Below are 21,919 nucleotides of genomic sequence, written 5' to 3'. Positions count from 1 at the left end.
ATCGTGACCTGGCTGAAGTCGGACGCTTAACCGACTGCGCCACCCAGGCGCCCCGATATTTGTATTTCTAATTAATTAATTAATTCATTTTTTAACATGAAATTTGTTGTCAAATCGGTTTCCATACAACACCCAGTGCTCATCCCAACAGGTGCCCTCCTCAATGCCCATCACCCACTTTCCCTTCACTCCCACCCCCCATCAACCCTCAGTTTATTCTCAGTTTTTAAAGAGTCTCTTATGGTTTGGCTCCCTCCCTCTCTTTTTTTTTTTTTTTTTTTATCTTCCCCTCCATGATGGTCTTCTGTTAAGTTTCTCAGGATCCACATAAGAGTGAAAACATATGGTATCTGAAGTATATGGTGAACATATACTTCACTTAGCATAACACTCTCTAGTTCCATCCACGTTGCTACAAAAGGCCATATTTCATTCTTTCTCATTGCCAAGTAGTATTCCATTGTATATATAAACCACATCTTCTTTATCCATTCATCAGTTGATGGACATTTAGGCTTTTTCCATAATTTGACTATTGTTGAAAGTGCTGCTATGTATTTCTAATTTTTTGAGGAACCTCCATGCTCTTTTCCATAGTGGCTGTATCAAATTTACAATTCTGACAATAGACCAATAGTGCATGAGGGTCCCCTTTTATCTGCATCCTCACCAACACTTGTTATTTCTTGTGTTTTTGATACTGGCCATTCTGACAGATGTGAGGTGATATTTCACTTGTGCTTTTTTTTTTTTTTTTTTTTTTTTTAATTTCCCTGATGATTATTGACAACATCTTTTCACATGTCTCTTAGCCATCTGTATGTCGTCTTTGGAAAAATGTGTATTCAGATCCTCTATCCATTTTTAAATTGCATTGTTTGTTTTCTTGGCATTGGGTTGTATGAGTTTTTAAATATATTTTGGATATTAATCCTTACTAAATATATTTTTGCAAATATCTTCTCCCATTCTGTATGTCTCTTTTTTTGTTGTTGATGGTTTTCTTAGCTGTGAAAAAGCTTTTTATTTTGATAGAGTCCTGCTTGTTTAGTTTTGCTTTTTTTGCCCTTGTCTGAGGAGATAGATTAAATACTGCTAAGACCAATGTCCAAGAGTATTACTGCCTGTATTTTTTTTTAGGCGTTTTACAATTTGGGGTCTCACGTTTATTTTTGTATATAGTGTAGAAAATGGTCCAGTTTCATTCTTTTGCATGTGGCTGTCCAGTTTTCCCAACACCATTTTTTAAAATGTTTATTCATTTTTGAGAGACAGACACAGAGTGTGAGTGGGGGAGGGGCAGAGAGAGAGGGAGACACAAAATCTGAAGCAGGCTCCAGGCTCTGAGTGCACGGGGCTTGAACCCATGAACTGCGAGATCATGACCTGAGTTGAAGACAGACACTTAACCGACTGAGCCATCCAGGCCCCCCCCAGCCCAACACCATTTGTTGAACAGATGGTCTTTTCCCCATTGTGTGTTTTTGCCTACTTTGTCTTAGATTAATTGACCATATAAGTGCTGGTTTATTTTGGGGCTCTCTATTCTGTTCCATTGATTTGTGTGTCAATATTTGTTCCAGTTCCATAGTGTTTTCATGACTATAGCTCTGAGGTATAGTTTGAAATCTGGTATTCTGATACCTCTGGCTTTGGTCTTCTGTGAAAACTGCTATTGGTATTTTGATAGGGATTGCATTAAATTTGTAGATTTTTTGGGTAGTGTGGATGGACATTTTAACAATATTCTTTAGTACATGAGCATGGTGTATTTTTTTTTATTTGTGTCGTCTTCAATTTCTTTAATAGCTTACAGTTTTCAGAGTACAGGTCTTTCACCTCCTTGGTTAAATTTATTCCTAGGTATTTTATTCTTTTTGATACAATTGTAAATGACATTGTTTTCTTAATTTCTTTTTCTGGTGGTTCACTAATAGTGTATAGAAATGCAACAGATTTCTGTATAACTTTGCATCTTACAACTTGACTCATTTATTCTAATAATTTTTAGTGGAATCTTTAGGGTTTTCTATATCTAGTATCATGTCATCTGCAGGTGACAGTTTTACTTTTTTCTTACCAATTAGGATGACTTTTATTTCTTTTTCTTGTCAGATTGCTGTGGATAGGACTTCTAGTACTATGTTAAATAAAAGTGGTAAGAGTGGACATCCTGGTCTTTTTCCTGATATTAGAGGAAAAGCTTTTAGCTTTTTACCTTTGAGTGTGATATTAGCTGTGTTGTTTTTTTTTTTTTTTTCAATATATGGCATTTATTATGTTGAGGTATGTTCCCTTTATCCCCATATTGTTGACAGTTTTTATCATGAATGGATGCTGAATTTTGTCATGCTTTTTCTACCACCTGTTGAGATGGTTATATGATTTTTATCATTTTTTGTTGATTTGGTGTTTCATGTTGACTGATTTGTGGATATCGAACCATCCTTGCATACTTGGAATAAATCTCACTTGATCATGGTGAATGATCTTTTTAATGGTGTTGTTGAATTCAATTTTCTATTACAGTAAAACCTTGGTTTGCCAGCATAATTCATTCTGGAAACATACTTGTAATCCAAAGCACTCATATATCAAAGCAAATTTCCCCATAATAATTAATGAAAACTCAGATGATTCGTTCTATAACCCCAAAATATTCATATAAAAATTATTTCAATACTGTAATATAATACAAAATAATAAAATACAACACACAAAGAAAAATGAACAAATTAACCTGCAGTTACCTTTTAAAACCTTCATGGCTGGTATGAGGTAGACAAGAGAGGAGGGTTATTGTGTAGGATGACTTTCACTAGCACTAATGAATCATTGCTATCTTTTGGCTCAATGGAATCTTTTTCTGCATGGGGGCCATTGTATATGTTCACACAGATATTAACTACAGTACGGTATAAACTCTTGTCATATACTGCATTTAATGTAACTGGCAATTACATTAGGGTCTGTGTCTGCAGGCAGCCTAACCTAGAATGAAGCAAAGCATTTGTAAGCTTATTCTTGTATGGGAAAGCAAAGGACTGTCCATAGGTGCTCTGAAGTGACAAGAAAATACACTAGTGCCAGTTGTGGGCACTTCCCAATGTTCTGAAAAATCACTGATTTCTGCCAGACACCATGGCCTGAGACCAAGCATCCGAGTATGGGAGATGATCACCCACAATCTGATAGAGAGAAACCATTGGCTCAGGTGTGATAATGTGATGTTTGGTATTATGTACTACTCATATTGCGAAATATCACTCGTGTATCAAGCTAAAATTTATTAGAACTGTTTACTCATCTTGTGGAATACTCACAGAACAAGTTATTCGCAATCCAAGGTTTTACTCTATTTTGTTCATGACTTTTTCATCTTGTTCATCAAGGATATTGGCCTGTAATTTTCTTTTTTCATAGTGTCTTTGTTTTGGTATCAGGTTAATGCTGGCCTTGTAGAATGAATTTGGTAGCATTCCTTCCTCTTCAATTTTTTTGGAAGAGTTTGAAGATATCTATTAACTTTTCTTTGTATGTTTGGTAGAATTCATTTGTGAAGCCAGCTGGTCCTAAACTTACATTTGTTAGGAATATTTTTGATAACTGATTCAAATTCATTACTAGTAATTGGTCTGTTCAGATTGTCTTTTTCTTTCCTTTTTAGTTTTGGAAGATTGTGTGATTTGGGGCTCCTGGGTGCTGGCTCAGTCGGTTAAGTGTCCAACTTCACCTCAGGTAATGATCTTGTGGTTTGTGAGTTCAAGCCCCACGTCGGGCTCTGTGCTGACAGCTCAGAGCCTGCAGCCTGCTTCAGATTCTGTGTCTCTCTCTGTCTCTGTTCCTCCCCCACTTGTGCTCTGTCTCTCTCTCATAAATAAACATTTTTTTAAGTTAAAAAAAACTGTAAGGTTGTATGTTTCTAGGTATTTACCTATTTCTTATAGGTTGTTCAATTTGTTGGAATATAATTTTTTGTAGTCTCTTATAATTCTTTGTATTTCTGTGGTGTCAGCTGTAACTTCTTTTTCATTTCTGATTTTGAGTCTTTTTTTCTTTATGAGTGTCTAACGTTTTATCAGTTTTGTTTATCTTTCCAAAGAACTAGCTTTTAGCTTCATTGATCTTTTCTATTCTTTTTTTTTAGTTTCTATTTTTTCTGCTCTGATCTTTTTGTTTTTTTAGTTTTTTTAAAATATTTATTTAATATATGAAATTTATTGTCAAATTGGTTTCCATACAACACCGAGTGCTCATCCCAAAAGATGCCCTCTTCAGTACCCATCACCCACCCTCTCCTCCCTCCCACCCCCCATCAACCTCAGTTCTCAGTTTTTAAGAATCTCTTATGCTTTGGCTCTCTCCCACTCTAACCTCTTTTTTTTTTTTCCCCCTTCCCCTCTCCCATGGGTTTCTGTTAAGTTTCTCAGTATCCACATAAGAGTGAAAACATATGGTATCTGTCTTTCTCTGTATAGCTTATTTCACTTAGCATAACACTCTCCAGTTCTATCCACGTTGCTACAAAGGGCCATATCTCATTCTTTCTCATTGCCACATAGTACTCCATTGTGTATATAAACCACAATTTCTTTACCCATTCATAAGTTGATGGACATTTTGGCTCTTTCCATAATTTGGCTATTGTTCAGAGTGCTGCTATGAACATTGGGGTGCAAGTGCCCCTATGCATCAGCACTCCTGTATCCCTTGGGTAAATTCCTAACAGTGCTACTGCTGGGTCATAGGGTAGGTCTATTTTTAATTTTTTGAGGAACCTCCACACTGTTTTTCGGAGCGGCTGCACCAGTTTGCATTCCCACCAACAGTGCAAGAGGATTCCCATTTCTCCACATCCTCTCCAGCATCTATAGTCTCCTGATTTGTTCGTTTTGGACACTCTGACGGGCGTGAGGTGATATCTGAGTGTGGTTTTGATTTGTATTTCCCTGATGAGGAGTGACATTGAGCATCTTTTCATGTGCCTGTTGGCCATCTGGATGTCTTCTTTAAAGAAGTGTCTATTCATGTCTTTTGCCCATTTCTTCACTGGATTATTTGTTTTTTGGGTGTGGAGTTTGGTGAGCTCTATAGATTTTGGATACTAGCCCTTTGTCCGATATGTCATTTGCAAATATCTTTTCCCATTCTGTTGGTTGCCTTTTAGTTTTGTTGATTGTTTCCTTTGCTGTGCAGAAGCTTTTTATCTTCATGAGGTCCCAATGTTCATTTTTGCTTTTAATTCCCTTGCCTTTGGGGATGTGTCAAGTAAGAAATTGCTGTGGCTGAGGTCAGAGAGGTTTTTTTTTACCTGCTTTCTCCTCTAGGGTTTTGATGGTTTCCTGTCTCACATTCAGGTCCTTTATCCATTTTGAGTTTATTTTTGTGAATGGTGTAAGAAAGTGGTCTAGTTTCATTCTTCTGCATGTTGCTGTCCAGTTCTCCCAGCACCGTTTGTTAAAGAGACTGTCTTTTTTCCATCGGCTATTCTTTCCTGCTTTGTCAGATTAGTTGGCCATACTTTTGTGGGTCTAGTTCTGGGGTTTCTATTCTATTCCATTGGTCTATGTGTCTGTTTTTGTGCCAATACCATGCTGTCTTGATGATTACAGCTTTGTAGTAGATGATAAAGTCTGGGATTGTGATGCCTCCTGCTTTGGTCTTCTTCTTCAAAATTACTTTGGCTATTCCGGGCTTTTTGTGGTTCCATATGAATTTTAGGATTGCTTGTTCTAGCTTCGAGAAGAATGCTGGTGCAATTTTGATTGGAATTGCATTGAATGTGTAGATAGCTTTGGGTAGTATTGACATTTTAACAATATTTATTATTCCAATCCATGAGCACAGAATATTTTTCCATTTCTTTATATCTTCTCAATTTCCTTCATAAGCTTTCTATAGTTTTCAGCATACAGATCTTTTACATCTTTGGTTAGATTTATTCCTAGATTTTTTTATGCTTCTTGGTGCAGTTGTGAATGGGATCAGTTTCTTTATTTGTCTTTCTGTTGCTTCATTATTAGTGTATGACAATGCAACTGATTTCTGTACATTGATTTTCTATCCTGCAACTTTGCTGAATACAAATACATGTATCAGTTCTAGCAGACTTTTGGTGGAGTCTATTGGATTTTCCATGTATAATATCATGTCATCTGCGAAAAGTGAAGGCTTAACTTCATCTTTGTCAGTTTTGTTGCCTTTGATTTCCTTTTGTTGTCTGATTGCTGATGCTAGAACTTCCAACACTATGTGAAACAACAGCGGTGAGAGTGGACATCCCTGTCGTGCTCCTGATCTCAGGGATCCCCATTGAGGATGATGTTAGCTGTGGGCTTTTCATAAATGGCTTTTATGATGTTTAAGTATGTTCCTTCTATCCCGACTTTCTCAAGGGTTTTTATTAAGAAAGGATGCTGAATTTTGTCAAATGCTTTTTCTGCATCGATTGACAGGATCATATGGTTCTTATGTTTTCTTTTATTAATGTGATGTATCACAATGATTGATTTGCAAATGTTGAACCAGCCCTGCAGCCCAGGAATGAATCCCACTTGATCATGGTGAATAATTCTTTTTATATGCTGTTGAATTCGATTTGCTAGTATCTTATTGAGAATTTTTGCATCCATATTCATCAGAGATGCTGGCCTGTAGTTCTCTTTTTTTACTGGGTCTCTGGTTTAGGAATCAAAGTAATACTGGCTTCATAGAATGAGTCTGGAAGTTTTCCTTCCCTTTCTATTTTTTAAATAGCTTGAGAAGAATAGGTATTATCTCTGCTTTAAATGTTTGGTAGAACTCCCCAGGGAAGCTATCTGGTCCTGGACTCTTATTTGTTGGGAGATTATTGATAACTGGTTCAGTTTTTTCGCTGGTTATGGGTCTGTTCAAGTTTTCTATTCCTGTTTGAGTTTTGGAAGTATGTGGGTGTTTAGGAATTTGTCCATTTCTTCCAGGTTGTCCAGTTTGTTGGCATATAATTTTTCATAGTATTCCCTGATAATTGTTTGTATCTCTGAGGGATTGGTTGTAATAATTCCATTTTCATTCATGATTTTATCTATTTGGGTTATCTCCCTTTTCTTTTTGAGAAGCCTGGCTAGAGGTTTATCAATTTTGTTTATTTTTTCAAAAAACCAACTCTTGGTTTCATTGATCTGCTCTACAGTATGTTTAGATTCTATATTGTTTATTTCTGCTCTGGTCTTTATTATTTCTCTTCTTCTTCTGGGTTTAGGGTGTCTTTGCTGTTCTGCTTCTAGTTCCTTTAGGTGTGCTGTTAGATTTTGTATTTGGGATTTTTCTTGTTTCTTGAGATAGGCCTGGATTGCAGTGTATTTTCCTCTCAGGACTGCCTTTGCTACATCCCAAAGCATTTGGATTGTTGTGTTTTCATTTTCATTTGTTTCCATATATTTTTAAATTTCTTCTCTAATTGCCTGGTTGACCCAGTCATTCTTAAGTAGGGTGTTCTTTAACCTCCATGCTTTTGGAGGTTTTCCACACTTTTTCCTGTGGTTGATTTCAAGCTTCATAGCATTGTGGTCTGAAAGTGTGCATGGTACAATCTCAATTCTTGTATACTTATGAAGGGCTGTTTTGTGACCCAGTATGTGATCTATCTTGGAGAATGATCCATGTGCACTCGAGAAGAAAGTATATTCTGTTGCTTTGGGATGCAGAGTTCTAAATATATCTGTCAAAACCATCTGATCCAATGTATCATTCAGGGCCCTTGTTTCTTTATTGATCTTGTGTCTAGATGATCTATCCATTACTGTAAGTGGAGTATTAAAGTCCCCTGCAATTGCCACATTCTTATCAATAAGGTTGCTTATGTTTGTGATTAATTGTTTTATATATTTGGGGGCTCCCGTATTCAGAGCATAGACATTTATAATCGTTAGTTCTTCTTGATGGATGGACCCTGTAATTATTATATAATGCCCTTCTTCATCTCTTGTTACAGCCTTTAATTTAAAGTCTAGTTGTCTGATCTAAGTGTGGCTACTCCAGCTTTCTTTTGACTTCCAGTAGCATGATAAATAGTTCTCCATCCCTTCACTTTCAATCTGAAGGTGTCCTCAGGTGTAAAATGAGTCTCTTGTAGACAGAAAATAGATGGGTCTTGTTTTTTTTATCCATTCTGATACCCTATGTCTTTTGGTTGGTGCATTTAGTCCATTTACATTCAGTGTTATTATAGAAAGATATGGGTTTAGAATCATTGTGATGTCTGTAGATTTCATGCTTGTAGTGATGTCTCTGGTACTTTGTCTCACAGGATCCCCCTTAGGATCTCTTGTAGGGCTGGTTTAGTGGTGGTGATTTCCTTCAGTTTTTATTTGTTTGGGAAGACCTTTATTTCTCTTTCTATTCTAAATGACAGATTTGCTGGATAAAGGATTCTCAGCTGCATATTTTTTATGTTCATCACCTTGAAGATTTCCTGCCTTTCCTTTCTGGCCTGCCAAGTTTCAGTAGAGAGATCCGTCACGAGTCTTATCGATCTCCCTTTATATGTTAGAGCACGTTTATCCCTAGCTGCTTTCAGAATTTTCTCTTTATCCTTGTATTTTGCCAGTTTCGCTATGATATGTTGTGCAGAAGATTGATTCAAGTTACGTCTGAAGGGAGTTTTCTGTGCCTCTTGGATTTCAATGCCTTTTTCCTTCCCCAGATCAGGGAAGTTCTCAGCTATGATTTTTTCAAGTACACCTTCAGCACCTTTCCCTCTCTCTTCCTCCTCTGGAATACCAATTATGCGTAGATTATTTCTCTTTAGTGCATCACTTAGTTCTCTAATTTTCCCCTTATAGTCCTGGATTTTTTTATCTCTCTTTTTCTCAGCCTCCTCTTTTTCCATAATTTTATCTTCTAATTCACCTATTCTCTCTGCCTCTTCAATCCGAGTTGTGGTCGCCTCCATTTTATTTTGCAGCTCATTTATAGTGTTTTTTAGCTCCTCCTGGCTGTTTCTTAGTCCCTTGATCTCTGTAGCAATAGATTCTCTGCTGTCCTCTATACTGTTTTCAAGCCCAGCGATTAATGTTATGACTATTATTTTAAATTCACTTTTCTGTTATACTGTTTAAATCGTATTTGATCAGTTTGTTAGCTGTCGCTACTTCCTGGAGTTTCTTTTGAGGGGAATTCTTCCGTTTAGTCATTTTGGATAGTCCCTGGAGTGGTGTAGAACTCCAGGGCACTTCCCCTGTGCTCTCTTGAATAACTTGCCTTGGTGGGTGGGGCCGCAGTCCAACCTGAATCTGCCCCGAGCCCACTGCTGGGGCCACAGTCAGACTGGTGTGTGCCTTCCCTTCCCCTCTTGTAGGGGCGAGATTGACTGTGGGGTGGCATGGCCCGTCTGGGCTACTTGCACCCTGCCATGCTTGTGGTGCTGGGGATCTGGCGTATTACCTGGGGTGGATAGGCAGGGTGCACAGGAGTGGGAGGGGCAGGCTCAGCTCGCTTTTCCTTCAGAGATCCACTTTGGGAGGGGCCCTGCAGCACCAGGAGGGAGTCAGACCCACCAGAGGGATGGATCTGCAGAAGCACAGAGTTGGGTGTTTGTGCGGTGCAAGCAAGTTCCCTGACAGTAACTGGTTCCCTTTGGGATTTTGGCTGGCGGATGGGTGAGGGAGATGGTGCTGGCGAGCGCCTTTGTTCCCCGCCAAGCTGAGCTCTGTCATCCGGGGCTCAACAACTCTCCCTCCCGTTGTCCTCCAGCCCTCCCACTCTCCAAGCAGAGCTATTAGCTTATAACCTTCCAGATGTTAAGTCCCGCTTGCTGTCCGAACACACTCTGTGTGGCTGCATCACTTTTGCAAGCCAGACTCAGGGTCTCTGCTTTGCTGGTGGGCTGCCCCACTGCCCCGGCTCCCTCCCGCCAGTCTGTGTAGCGCGCACCGCCTCGCCGCCCTTCCTACCCTCTTCCGTGGGCCTCTTGTCTAGCTTGGCTCTGGAGAATCTGTTCTGCTAGTTTTCTGGGTTATTTAGGCAGGTGTGGGTGGAATCTAAGTGATCAGCAGGACCCGGTGAGCCCAGCGTCCTCCTATGCCGCCATCTTCTCCCCTGCTCCAATCTTTATCATTTCCTTCCTTCTCCTGACTTTGAGCTTTGTTCTTCTGTTTCTCTTTAAGTAAAAGATTAGATTGGGATTTTTTCTTATTTCTTGAGATAGGCCTATATTGCTATAAACTACCTTCTTAAATGTAAGTGGGGTGTCCCCTACTATTATTGTATTACCGTTAGTTTGTCCCTTTATATCTGTTAGCATTTGCTTTATATATTTAGGTGCTGCTATATTGAGTGCATAGATATTTACAGTTGTTACATCCTCTTGTAGGATTCATACCTTTTTACATTATGTAATATCCTTCTTTGTCTCTTGTATTAGTCTTTGTTTTAAAGTTTATTTGGTCTAATATAAGTATTGCTACCCAGCTTTTTTTCATTTCATTTGCATGGAGTATCTTTTTTCACCTGTTCACTTTTAGTCTGTGTGTGTCCTTAGATCATGTGTGTCCTTAGGTCTGAAGTGACTATCTTCTAGGCAACATATAGATGAGTCTTTTCTTTTTAAAATCTATTCAGTCACCCAATGTCTTTTGATTAGAACATTTAGTCCATTTACACTTAAAGTAATTATTGATAGCTATGTACTTACTTCCATTTTATTACTTGTTGCATGGTTGTTTTGTAGTTTATCTCTGTTCTTTTTTTGCTCCCGTTTCTTGTGATTTGATGATTTTCCTTAGTGTTAGGCTTGTATTTCTTTCTCTCTCTCTCTTTTTTTTGTATTTACTATCGGTTTTTGGTTTGTGGTTGCCATGGGGTTCATATATAACATCCTATGTATACAGCAGCCTATTTTAAGTTGATGTTTGCTTAAGTTCAAATATATCCTACAAGTACTACATTTTGGAGCACCTGGGTGGCTCAATTGGTTGAGCATCTGACTCTATTTCAGCTCAAGTCATGATCCCAGGGTTGTGAGATTGAGCCCTGCATTGGCCTCCACACTGAGTGTGGAGCCCGCTTAAGAGTCTCTCTCTCTCTCTGCTGCTCTCCCCACTCCTGCTCTCTCTCTCTCTCAAAAATTTAAAAAAATAACTGCAATATTAAAAAAAAACATAAAAGTACTGCATTTTTACTCCCCTTCTCCATGTTTTATGTATTTTGTGTTACATTTTACATCTTTTAATTTTGTGTATCCCTGAACTAATTATTGACATAATTCATTTCACTACTTTTGTCTTTTATTCTCATTTTGGCTTTATAAGTGATTGATCTACTACCTTTACTATATGTTTGCTTTTACCGGTTAATATTTTTTTCATAAATGTTTACTAATGTTTTGGCCTTTTCCACTTAAAGAAGTCCTTTTAACATTTCTTGTAAGGCCAGTTGGTGGCAATAAACTCCCTTGACTTTTGTTTGTCTGGGAAACTCTCTCTTCAATTCTGAATGATGACCTTTCTGGGTAGAATATGGTTGGCATTTTTTGCCTTTCAGCACTTTGAATATATCATGCTACCACCTTTTGGCCTGCAAAGTTTCTGCTGAAAAGATCAGCTGATAACCTGGTGGGGTTTCCCTTGTAGATAACTGGCTGCTTTTCTTTTGCTGCTTTTTTTTTAAGGTTTTATTTTAGTCACCTAATGCTCATCACAGCAAGTGTACCCATCCTCCATCCCTTCCCCTTTGGTAGCCATCAGTTTGTTCTCTATAGTTAAGAGACTGTTTCTTGGTTTGTCTCCCTTTTTCCTCCCTTTGTTTGTTTTTTTTGTTTCTTAAATTCCACCATATGAATGAAATCATATGATCTTTATCTTTCCCTGGCTGATTTATTTCATCTGGCATTATATGTACTCTCTAGCTCATCCATGTCATTGCAAATGGCAAGATTTCATTCTTTCTTATGGTTGAATAATATTCCACTGTTTGTGTATAGCATATTTTTTTTTATACATTCATTGATTGTTGGACACTTGGGTTGCTTCCATACCTTGGCTATTGCAAGTAGGTGTATAAACCTTGGGATAAACAAAGTGTGTATCCCTTTGAATTACTGTTTTGATATTCTTTGGGTAAAACCCCAGTAGTGTGATTGCTGGATCATAGGGTAGTTCTATTTTTAATGTTTTGAGGAATGTCCATACTGTTTGCCACAATGCCTGTACCAGTTTGCATTCCTCCCAACAGTGCAGAAGGGTTCCTTTTTCTCCACATCCTCACCAAAACCTCTTGTTTCTTGCGTTGTTGATTTTTGCCATTCTGACAGGTGTGAGGTGTTATTGTGGTTTTGATTTCCATTTCCCTGATGATAAGTGATGATGATCTTTTCATGTATGTGTTGGCTATCTGTGTGTCTTCTTTGGAGAATGTCTGTTCATGTCTTCACATTTTTAATTGGATTATTTGTTTTTTGGGTGTTGTGTTTTATAAGTTCTTTATATATTTTGTATACTAACCTTTAATTGGCTCTCTTATTTACAAATATTTTCTCTCATCTGTAGATTGTCTTTTAGATTTGATTGTTTCCTTCACTGTACAGAAACTTTTTATTTTGATATAGTCCCAATGGTTGGTTGGTTGGTTTCTTTCTTTCTTTCTTTCTTTCTTTCTTTCTTTCTTTTTTTTTTTTTGCTTTTGTTTCCCTTGCCTCAGGAGATATATCTAGAAAGATGCTGCTACAGCTGATGTCAAAGAATTTACTCCCTGTGTTTTCTTCTAGGATTTTTATGGTTTCAGGTCTCATGTTTAAGTCTTTAATCCATTTTGAATTAATTTTTGTGTATGGTATAATAAAGTGGTCCAGTTTCATTCTTTTGCATGTACTATCCAGTTTCCCAACACCATTTGTTGAAGAGACTTTCTTTTTCTCATTGGATATTGTTTCCTGCTTTGTCAAAGATTAATTCACCATATGACTTTGGGTTTATTTCTGGGTTTTCTATTCTGTTCTGTTGATTTATGTGTTTGTTTTTGTGCCAGTACCATACTGTTTTGATCACTGTAGCTTTGTAATATAATTGAATCCTGGAATTGTGATGCCTCCAGTTTTGCTTTTCTCTTTCAAGATTGCTTAGGCTATTTGGGGTCTTTTGTGGTTCCATACAAATTTTAGGATTGTTTGTTCTAGTTCTGTGAAAAATGCTGTTGGTGTTTTGATAGGGGTTGCATTAAATGTGTAGATTGCTCTGGATAGTGTAGATTTTAACAATATTTATGGAATGTCTTTCCATTTTTTTGTATCTTCAATTTCTTTCATCAGTGTTTTATAGTTTACAGAGTATAAGTCTTTCACCTCTTTGTTTAGGTTCATTCCTAGTTATCTTATTTGGTGCAGTTGTAAATGTGATTGTTTTCTTAGTTTCTCTTCCTGCTGCTTCATTAGTAGTGTACAGAAAAAACATATTTCTGTACATTGATTTTGTATCCTGTGACTTTACTGAATTCACTGATCAGTTCTAGCATTTTTTGTGGAGTCTTTTGGGTTTTCTACATAGATTATCATATCATCTGCAGATAGTGGAAGTTTTACTTGTTCCTTACCGATTTGGATGCCTTTTATTTCTTTTTGTTGTCTAACTGCTATGTCTAGGACTTCCAGTACTATATTAAATAAAAGTGGTGAAAGTGGATATCCCTGTCTTGTTCCTGACCTGAGGGTAAAGGCTGTCAGTTTGTCCTCATTGAGGGTGATGTTAGCTGTGGGTTTTTCATAGATGGCCTTTATCATGTTGAGGTATGTTCCCTCTAAACTATTTTGTGGAGGGTTTTTATCATGAATGAATGTTATATTTTTTCAAATGCTTCTTCTGCATTTATTGAAATGATCATATGGTTCTTATCCTTTCTCTTACTGATATGACATATAACAGTGATTGATTTGCAAATATTGGACCACTCTTGCAACCCAAGAATCTGTCTCCCTTGATCGTGGTGAATAATTTTTTTAACGTATCGTTGGATTTGGTTTGCTAGTATTTTGTTAAGGATTTTTACATTTGTGTTCATCATAGATATTGGCCTGTAGTGTTCTTTTTTTGTGGTGTCTTTGTTTGGCTTTGGTATCAGAGTCATGCTGGCCTCATAGAATGAATTTGGAAGTTTTCCTTCTTTTTCTACTTTTTGGAATAGTTTGAAAAGAATGGGTCTTACCTCTTTAAATGTATGGTAGAATTAGCCTGTGAAGCCATCTAGTCTTGGACTTTTGTTCAGGTGGGAGGTTTTTGATGACTGATTCAATTTCTTTGCTAGTAATTGGTCTGCTCAAATTTCCTATTTTTTTCCTGTTTCAGTTGTGGTAGGCTATATGTTTCTAGGAATTTATCAGTTTCTTCTAGGTTATCTAATTTGTTGGCATATAGCTTTTGATAGTATTCTCTCAATTATTTATATTTCTGTGTTTGTTTTGTTATTTCTGCTCTCAGTTATGGTTTTATTTCGGTCCTTTCTTTGGTTTTCTTGGTAAGTCTGGCTAGAAGTTTATCAATTTTACTGATTTTTTTTTTTTTTCAAAGAATCAGTTCCTGGTTTCATTGATTTGTTCTAGTGTTTCTGTGTCACTTATTCCTGTTCTGACCTTTATTATTTCCTTACTGTTGTTTTAGGCTTTGTTTGTTGCTCTTCTTGTGGCAGGCCTGGATTTCTGTAAACTTTTGCTTTTGCTACATCCCAAAGGTTTTGAACCATTGTGTTTCATTTTCATTTGTTTCCCATGTACTTTTTAAAAAAATTAATTAATTTATGTTTTAATTTACATCCAAATTAGTTAGCACATAGTGCAACAATGATTTCAGGAGTAGATTCCTTAGTGCCCCTTACCCATTTAGCCCATCCCCCCTCCCGCAATCCCTCCAGGAACCCTCAGTTTGTTCTCCATATTTATGAGTCTCTTCTGTTTTGTCCCCCTCCCTGTTTTTATATTATTTTTATTTCCCTTCCCTTCTGTTCATCTGTTTTGTCTCTTAAAGTCCTCATATGAGTGAAGTCATATGATTGTTGTCTTTCTCTGACTAATTTCACTTAGCATAATACCCTCCAGTTCCATCTACATAGTTGCAAATGGCAAGATTTCATTCTTTTTGATTGCCGAGTAATACTCCATCGTATGTATACACCACATCTTCTTTATCCATTCATCCATCAATGAACATTTGGGCTCTTTCCATACTTTGGCTATTGTTGATAGTGCTGCTATAAACATTGGGGTGTATGTGTCCCTTTGAAATAGCACACATGTATCCCTTGGATAAATACCTAGTAGTGCAAATGCTGGGTTGTAGGGTAGTTCTATTTTTAGTTTTTTGAGGAACCTCCATACTGTTTTCCAGAGTGACTGCACTAGCTTGCATTCCCATCCCATGTACTTTTTAATTTCTTCTTTTCCTAGTTGACCCATTCATTTGTTTAGTAGCATGTCATTTAATCTCCATGTATTTGTGGTCTTTCCAGATTTTTCTTGTGGTTGGCTTCTAGTTTCTTAGCATTGTGGTCAGAAAAGATGCATGTTATGACTTTGTTTCATTCATTCGTTCATTCATTCATTCATTCGTTTAAATCCAAGTTAACACACAGTGTAATAATGATTTCAGGAATAGAATTTAGTGATTCATCACTTACATATAACACCCAGTGCTCATCCTAGCAAGTATCCTCCTTAATGCCCCTTGCCTATTTAGTCCATCCCCCCACCCCCCCCACAACAGCCCTGTAGCAACCCTCAGTTTGTTCTCTTGTATTTAAGAGTCTCTTATGGTTTGTCTTTCTTTCTCTGTTTTTATATTATTTTTGCTCAGTTTGTATCTTAAATTTCACATAAGAGTGAAATCATATGATAGTTGTCTTTTTCTGACTGGTTTTGCTTAGCATAATACACTCTAGTTCCATCCATGTTGTTGCAAATGGCAAGATTTCATTCTTTTTTATTGCCGAGTAATATTTCACTCTGTGTGTGTGTGTGTGTGTGTGTGTGTGTGTGTGTGTGTGTGTGTGGCTAACATGGTATGACTTTGATCTTTTTGAATTTTTGAGGTTTTGTGGCCTATTACGTGACCTGTTGTGGAGAATGTTCCATGTGTACTTGAGAAGGATGTGTATGTTGCTGTTTTAGGATGGAATGTTCTGAATATATCTGTTAAATCCATCTGGTTCAAGGTGTCATTCAAAGCCATCGTTTTCTGTTTATATCATGTCCATTGTTGTAGGTGGGGTATTAAACTTCCCTACTATTATTGTGTTATTATTGATTAGTTCCTTTATGTTTCTTAGTAACTATTTTATGTATTTGGGTGCTTTCATGTTGGGTGCATAAGTATTTACAATTGTTTTATCTTCTTGTTGGATTGTCCCCTTTATTATTATATAGTGCCGTCTTTGTCTCTTATAGTCTTTGTTTTAAAGTCTATTTTGTCCGTAGGTCACCTGGGTGGCTCATTTGGTTAAGCATCCAACTTTGGCTCAGGTCATGTACTCACGGGTCGTGAGTTCAAGCCCCACATTGGGCTGTCTGCTGTCTGCGTAGATCCTGCTTGAGATCCTCTGTCTCCCTCTCTCTGCTCCTTCCCCACATGCTCACACTCTCTCTCTCAAAAATAAACATTAAAAAAATTTTAAGGGGTTCCTGGGTGGCTCAGTAGGTTAAGCATCTGACTTTGGCTCATGTCATGATCTTACAGTTTGTGGGTTTGAGCCCTGCATTGGGCTCACTGCTATCAGCACAGAGCCTACTTTGGATCCTCTGTTCCCTCCTCTCTCTGCCCCTCTCCCACTCATATTCACTCCCTCTCCCGCTCTCTCTTTTCTCTCAAAAATAAATAAAACATTTAAAACAGTCTATTTTGTCCAATGTAAGTATTGCTACTCCAGCTTTCTTCTGATATCCATTAGGATGATAAAGATTTCTCCATCACCTCACTTTCAATCTATAGGTGTCTGTAGGTCTAAAATGAGTGTCTTATGGGCAGCATATAGATCAGTCTCGTTTTTTTTATCCATTCTGTCACCCTGTGTCTTTGGTTGCAGCATTTGGTCCATTTACATTCAAAGTAATTATTGATAAGTATGTATTTGTTGTCATTTTGTTTTTTGGTTGTTTCTGAAGGTTTTCACTGATCCTTTCTTATGTTTCTTTCTTTTATGTTTTGCTGGTTTTCTTTAGTGATAGATATATTTGGATTTCTTTCTCTTTATTCATTGCATGTTTATTACTGGGTTTTCATATATGGTTACCATTAGGTTTGTATGTAATATCTTCTATATTAAGTTGCTGGTCATTTAACTTTGAACGCATTCTTCTCTCCCCACATGTTAGGTATATGATGCCATATTTTACATCCTTTTATTTTGTAGTTACTTGACGGGTTTTTTTTTTTTACTGAAATACTCATTTTTACTAATTTTGTGTTTTTGACCTCATACTGTCATTTCTGGTCCTTCCACTCAAAGAGTACCCTTTAGTATTTGTTGCAGAACTGGTTTACTATTCATGAACTCCTTAAGATTTTTGTCTATCCAGGAAACTTTTTGTGTCTCCTTCTGAATGGTGCCTTGTTGGATAGAGTATTCTTGGCTTCCAGTTTTTCCAGTTCAGCACTTTGCCTGTAATCTTGCCATTCCTTTCTGGTTTGGAAAGTTTCTGCTAAAAAAAAAATCCACTGAATCTTTTGGGACTTCACTTGTAAGTTATTAACTTCTTTTGTCTTGTTGCTTTTAATATTTTTTTCTTTATTATTTTGTCATTTTAATTACATTATGTCTTGGTGTGGATCTTCTTTTTTAAAATTTTGTTGGGCGTTCTCTGTGCATCCTAGATCAGGATATCTGTTTCCTTCTCTAGATTAGGTGAGTTTTCAGCAATTATTTCTTCAAATAAATTCTTTGCCCCCCCCCCCTTATTTTCTCTCTTCTTCTAAGACTCTTATAATATGAATGTTATTATGTTTGATGAAGTCACTGAGTGACTCATTTTGTATATTTGTGTAATTCTTTTTCTCTCATTTTTGTTCAGTTTGATTACTTTCCATTACTCTGTCTTCTGTCATTAATTTGTTCCTCTGTTTCTTCCATCCTGTTCATTCCATCATGCATTTTTCTCACTTTGTTTTTTGAGCTCTGTATCTCTGTTATATTCCTTATCTCTGTTAATAGTCTGACTGATGCCCACCACTCTTTTCTCAAGTCCAGAGAGTATCTTTATGATCACTGCTTTAAATGCTCTATCAGGCATGTTTTATGTATGTTTCACTTATATCTCAGGCCATGATCTTGTGCTCTTCTTTCATTTGGGACAGATTCCTGTGTCTTCTCATTTTATGTGAGTCTCTGTGCCTATTTCTGCATGTTAGCAATGTCAGCTACATCTCATGTTCTTTTTTTCTTTTTAATGTTTTTATTTATTTTTGAGAGACAGAGCAGGGGTAGAGGAGGGGCAGAGAGAGGGGGACAAAGAATCTGAAGCAGGCTCCAGGCTCCAAGCCATCAGCATAGAGCCCGATGCGGGGCTGAAACTCATAAACCATGAGATCATGACCTTTAGTCGAAGTTGGATGCTCAACCGACTGAGCCACCCAGGCGCCCCAGCTACATCTCATGTTCTTGAGAGTAAAGGCTTAATGAGGAAGAGGTCCTATAGTACCTTGCATTGTATTGTATCCTGTACCCCAAGACCTGGTTCTTCTGAGAGTATCTCTAACATGTACTGTGTGTGCTCTGTTATTGTATTCTTACCACTTTATCCTTCAGGCCAATTGTCTGCAAAGGCTGTCTTAGGCTTTTATGGGCAGTGTTTGATCCCCTTAATGTGGCGAGTTTTCACTAGGTGTACTCTGGCCTGCTTGTGAAATGAGAGTTGTTGCCGCCACCACCAGAACCAAGGCTCCACAAACCTCCCAGTTGGGGAGACATGGTGTGGGCAGGGGTTTGGGCCAGCGTTCTGAGGGAGGGGGCTGCTGTGCTGTGACTGAGGCACATGTGACTAGTAGGGGCGGTTCCACAAAAGCTCAAGGGGCTTGGACTAAGTAAGTCAGGTAGTGAGTGTCATAGCTCTCCTGGTTCCTGCCCTATGCAGGTGTGGAGGAGGGAAATGGCATCTGCCAGTTCCTTTGTTCCCAGAGGGATCTCTCCATGAATGCTGCCTCTCTGAGATGAGTGAGTAGCTTCCCCGTTGTGTGCCTCAGATGCTTTTCAGATTGCTGTTTCCACACTGCCTGTCCACTGGCTGTTTGCTCTGGCTTTTTTCCAAGAGCAGTCCCAATGTCCTCTGAACTCTTCCCAAGCCAAGCACACGACCTTTAAAACTCCAAGCTGTAAGCCCTGCTAGTTGCAAGAATTCATAAAATTTGGGCCCTCTCACTTTCCAAGCTAATAGCTGTGGGGATTTGTTTTCCCCATGCACTCCCCTGTGTGCTAGTTTGTCTCTTGTCCTTCTTCACGACCATGGCAGCCACAATCTGTTTTTCTCCCAAGCCACCTCTCTGTTCTTCCTGCCTTCTTCAGTGTGGTCTCTTCTCTACCTTTAGTTGTGGTTTGTTCTGCCAGTCTTCAGATTGATTTCTGGGGTATTTAGGATAATATGATAGTTATCTCGTTGTATTTGTGGGATGAGGTGAACCGAGCCTCATCAGGGTCGGGAGTGGGGTCCTCCTGCTCCACCACCATCTTCCTTTCCTCTCTTGTCGCTTTTAAGGTTCCCTCTTTAATTTTTGATATTTTAAGTATTATTTGTCTTGGCGTGGACTTCTTTGTGTTCATCAGTTTGGGGCCTCTCTGTGGATCCTGGACCAGGACATCCATTTCCTTCTCCAAGTTAGGGAGTTTTCAGGTATTATTTCTTTAAATGTTTCTGCTCCTTTTTCTCTCTTCTTCTGGGATTCCTATAATGTGAATGTTAGTGTGCTTGATGTTGTCTTAGAAGTCTCTTAACCTACCCTCATTTTTAACATTTTTTTATGCCGTTCAACTTGATTTCCACTACTCTGTTGTCCAGATTGCTGATACGTTCTTCTGCACCCTCTAATCTGTTGATTCCCTCTATTATATTTTTCATTTGTTATATTCTTCAGCTCTGATTGGTTCCTTTTTCTATTTTCTATCTCTTTGTTGAAGTTCTGATTTCATCCACTCTTCACTCAAATCCAGAGATCATCTTTATGACCATTACTTTGGACTCTTTATCAGTTAGATTGCTTACCTGGTTTTCATTTAGCCTTTTTCCTAAGGTTTTGTCTTGTTCATTCATTTCGAACGTATTCCTATCTCCTCATTTTGTCTGACTCTATTTGTTTTTATGTATTAGGTAGTCCAGCTTTGTATCCTGATCTTGAAGGTAGTGGCCTTACATAGAACGTATCCTCTGAGGCCTAGTAGCTCAGTCCCCCTGGTTGCCAGAACCAGGTGCTCCAAGGGTGTTTCCAGTGTGGGCTGCGTGTGCCCTCTTACTGTGATGAGGTTGCAGTGGTTGCAGGCATGCAGGTGGGTGGGGCTGCCCTCTCCTACCAGGCTGGCTGCAGGCAACGATTGTGGGTGTGCTAGTGGGTGGGACTGGCACCTCTTTCCTCCCTAGGACAAGATTTGCTTTGGATGAGTGCCGGTCCTGGCTGGGACTCCCTGCTGGGTGTGGCAGGGCTGTATTTGCTTTGGGGGAGTGCCAGCCAGGATGCACACGTTGGGTGGGGCAGGTCTGCAGGTGAATGCTCGGGTGGGGCTGGTGGTGCCAACCAGGCAGACGGAGTGCGTCAGGGCTGGTGCCTGCCAGTGCTGGGCCAGCTAGGCTGAGGAGGGCAAAAAAAATGGTGTCTGCCAGTACTTCCATTCCAGAGAAGTTTCCTACAGATCCCTGCTCCTCTAGCACATGCTTTAAAATTGGGCAGTAAATCTTTAAGTATAACCTAGACACTTTACAAACTGCTGCCCCTGTGCTGGTTCTGAGCAAATGAAATTGTAAGGGCCCTTTAAGAGCAGAGTCTTTGTTTCCTGTAGCCCTTTAGCTGTCCCCTAGTTAAGGCCTGCTGATTTTCAAAGTTTCTAGAGTTTCAAAGCCAGAAGTTATGGGAGGCTCATCTTCCCAGGACAGATTCCCAGGGCTGGGGCAGGGGTGCCTGATGTGGGGCTTGAACCCCTCCCTTTCCTTGAAGACATCTGTGCCCATGCTCTCCCTCCCCCACCTGTGGGTCACCCCGCCGGGGTTTGGTTCCTGATGGGGCATCTCTTCCCCTCCTACCCTTCTCGATGTGGTTCTTTCTTTCTCTCTCTAGCTGTGGAAGAGAGATTTTGTGAGTCTTCGGGTCATTTTCAGAGTGAGTTGCACCATATGTAGTTGCAGCCTTGGTGTGTCCATGGGAGGAAGGGAGGATCTTCCCAGTCCACGGCATTCCCTCTCTCCTCCTCTCATTTTTTGCCTACTTGTCCCTTCCCACTAGAGTGTAAACCTCTTAAGGCAGGGACTTCATTTTTTGTCCACTCCTGGGTCCCCAGAATGCAAACCAGTACCTGCTGCCATAATTAGGTGCTCCATGTAAATGTTTAGATGGAAGGAGTAGACCTCAAGTAACTTCACCTTCATGCGGCTTTCTTCCATTAGGGTGGAAGAGTTGTAACTTCATGGCTCTCCTACCCTCAGGGATTCATTGATCTGTGTATAACTTCTAGAAACTTGGGCTTTTGTTTTGATCCCAAAAAAGGAGAGAGATCTAATACACTTTGGTAATATTTGGCTGTTACCGAGAAACCGAGATGTAAAAACAGGACTAGATTAGGCCGTTTATACATTTAATAGGAATAGCAGTAACCATAGTAAGGTTGAGAAAAACCTGTTCCCTTAGTAATCTGTATCGGGAAAAACTATCCTTCTTAAAATTGCTATGGAGATAGAACCTGAAATTTCCCAAATGCACGTTATAGCTAACGT

The 21,919-nt window shown here is 38.7% G+C and overlaps 1 protein-coding gene across 3 annotated transcripts in view; it reads left to right on the top strand.

The window, feature by feature from the left end:
• PHTF1 (putative homeodomain transcription factor 1) overlaps positions 1-21,919 on the top strand; it is a 91,303-nt gene that overhangs the window by 64,784 nt on the left and 4,600 nt on the right. Inside the window, exon 21 of one of the 3 annotated variants that reach the window (XR_015254998.1) lies at positions 3,668-3,738. The exons of the other annotated variants lie outside the window; for them this stretch is intronic. The gene's annotated coding sequence lies outside the window, so the exon portion shown is untranslated. The remainder of the gene's footprint in view (positions 1-3,667; positions 3,739-21,919) is intronic. 3 annotated transcript variants of the gene reach the window in all.

This window comes from Puma concolor, chromosome C1, assembly GCF_028749965.1.
Source record: "Puma concolor isolate L17-30 chromosome C1, mPumCon1.1.hap2, whole genome shotgun sequence".
Classification (NCBI taxonomy): Eukaryota; Metazoa; Chordata; class Mammalia; order Carnivora; family Felidae; genus Puma; species Puma concolor.
This window is presented reverse-complemented; position numbering and strand designations above follow the sequence as displayed.